This window comes from Cervus canadensis, chromosome 3, assembly GCF_019320065.1.
Source record: "Cervus canadensis isolate Bull #8, Minnesota chromosome 3, ASM1932006v1, whole genome shotgun sequence".
Lineage (NCBI taxonomy): Eukaryota > Metazoa > Chordata > Mammalia > Artiodactyla > Cervidae > Cervus > Cervus canadensis.
In genome coordinates, this window is record NC_057388.1 from 102,887,048 (window position 1) to 102,889,547 (window position 2,500).

Below are 2,500 nucleotides of genomic sequence, written 5' to 3' on the forward strand. Positions count from 1 at the left end.
TGTGCGCGCACATGGTGTGTGCGTCTTTTGTTTGTGCTGTTGCTGTACGGTGCTTTTCCCAAAAGAGCCGTCGTCGGGGTCACAAAAGGGGTTTCTCCTGGTACGTGGAAAGGGGGTGATAGGGACCGGGGGGATGGCGTGTGTGGCGTGTGTGGCGTGGCCCACTTGGACGCCGGGCCGCCGGAGCTCCGGGTCGACCAGCGGGCCGGGGCCCCACTTGGCCTCTGGGCCGAGGGAGCGGCGGGTCGACCAGCTGGCCCGGCTTTGCTTGGCTTTGTCGCAATGGGCTGTTGTATAGCCTTGCGTTCCCGGGTCGCATTGACTTTGGCGGCCGGAGTCGCCAGTACGACCCGTTCTCTGGCATTTGCGTTTTCTTTTTAAGATGCGTTGAGTTTTTTCATTGCGGTTATGTGGGTGATGGGTGTGTGCCTTTCCTTTTTGTTTCACTGCCATAATATGTAGGGGTACTTTCAACATGAAGGGGGGTGTATGTGTGTGTGTGCGCGCGCGCGCATGGGGTGTGCGTCTTTTGGTTTGCACACACCATGCACGCACGCGCGCACGCACACACACACACACACACACACACAGGGGTACCTTCAACATGAAGGTGTGCGTGTGCGTGTGTGTGTGTGTGCGCACATGGTGTGTGCGTCTTTTGTTTGTGCTGTTGCTGTACGGTGCTTTTCCCAAAAGAGCCGTCGTCGGGGTCACAAAAGGGGTTTCTCCTGGTACGTGGGAAGGGGGTGATAGGGACCGGGGTGATGGCGTGTGTGGCGTGGCCCACTTGGACGCCGGGCCGCCGGAGCTCCGGGTCGACCAGCGGGCCGGGGCCCCACTTGGCCTCTGGGCCGAGGGAGCGGCGGGTCGACCAGCTGGCCCGGCCTTGCTTGGCTTTGTCGTAATGGGCTGTTGTATGGCCTTGCGTTCCCGGGTCGCATTGACCTTGGCGGCCGGAGTCGCCAGTACGACCCGTTCTCTGGCATTTGCGTTTTCTTTTAAGATGCGTTGAGTTTTCTCGTTGCGGTTATGTGGGTGATGGGTGTGTGCCTTTCCTTTTTGTTTCACTGCCATAATACGGAGGGGTACTTTCAACATGAAGGGGTGGGGGGGTGTGCATGTTGTGTGCGTCTTTTGTTTTGCACACACCATGCGCGCACACACACACACAGGGGTACCTTCAATATGAAGGGGTGTGTGTGTGTGTGTGTGTGTGTGTGTGTGTGTGTGTGTGTGCGCGCGCGCGCGTGCGTGCGTGCGTGCGTCTTTTGTTTGTCCTGTTGCTGTGCGGGGCTTTTCCCAAAAGAGCCGTCGTCGGGGTCACAAAAGGTGTTTCTCCTGGTATGCTGAAAGGTGGTGACAGGGACCGGGGTGAAGGCGAGGTATTTCTCGGCGCGGGTGCTCGCGCCGCCTGACATTGGCCTGCGGTCCCCCTCTGATGGGAGAGCATTCCGCTGCCCCGTGGGTGGGAAGTCAAGAATCTTTCCCCCTCCCGTCCCCTCTCCTCCCGTCCGTCCGGTCGTCGTACCTCACCCAGGGACTTTCTGCAGAAGTGTTGTCGCGTCCCGTTCTCCTGTCCGCGTCGGTGACTGAGCGTAGAAATGAGCACTAGGACGGACCCTGTCTGGCAACGAGTCCCCGCCGGTCGCCCCCGGGAGCTCCCGGGCTGCGGCCGCCGGCTCTCTCGACAGCTGCCTGTCAGTTGCTCTTTTAGATGGTCCGGCGGGGGGCGGTCCGCCGGGCCGCCCGCCCCAACTCTGGAATGAATGCCCTCGGGCTGTGGAAGGAGGCTGCGTGGGAGGGGCACCTTGGGCCAGAGGTCACGGGGGAGGGTGGACGGCTAGCCAGTTCAAGAAACTTGCTTGATTGGGAGAGCAGGTGTTTGGACTCAAGTGGAATGGGCTTTTCCTCCTTTTTGGCCTTGTCACTTGGCATGGGGGGGATCTCCCTTCTCCCGCCAAGAGTTTCAAACAAAGACACGAGAGATCACCCGGATCCACTCACTCCGGTCAGGTTCAGAGCCAGAACGGCAAGGATCGAAGCTCTCCTGGGGACACCCAACCGCCTGCCCGCCAACTCGGAACACACTCCCCGGTCTGCCTGCCAAAGACAAGTGGCTGGATGGAGTTTGAGGGGAGGGTGGCAGATTCACGTTTCATGGGAGTGGTCTTGATCAACGGAGGTGATGAGCTCAGAAAAACACAAGCCCAGCCAAATGTTCAGGAGGGTGTCCATGCGTGTTGGTTGTTTTTGGCCTGACTCTGTGTCTCTGACCGCACCACCCACAGGCACGCAGGTGTCCTCGCAGGGCCGCTGGGCCCTCCGTCCCCCTAAGTGCAGACACGGTGTCCCCCCCCCCCGCCTCCGTGGCTGGGGGGGGGCCCTGCCTGTGGGGAGGAGAGAAGGGGGGATTTGAGCTCGCGCCGAGGCCCCGGGCCTCCGTGGTTGGCGTCTCCCCCTTCGAGAGCTTCCTCGCGCCGCAAGCGGCCTTTGGGTGGTG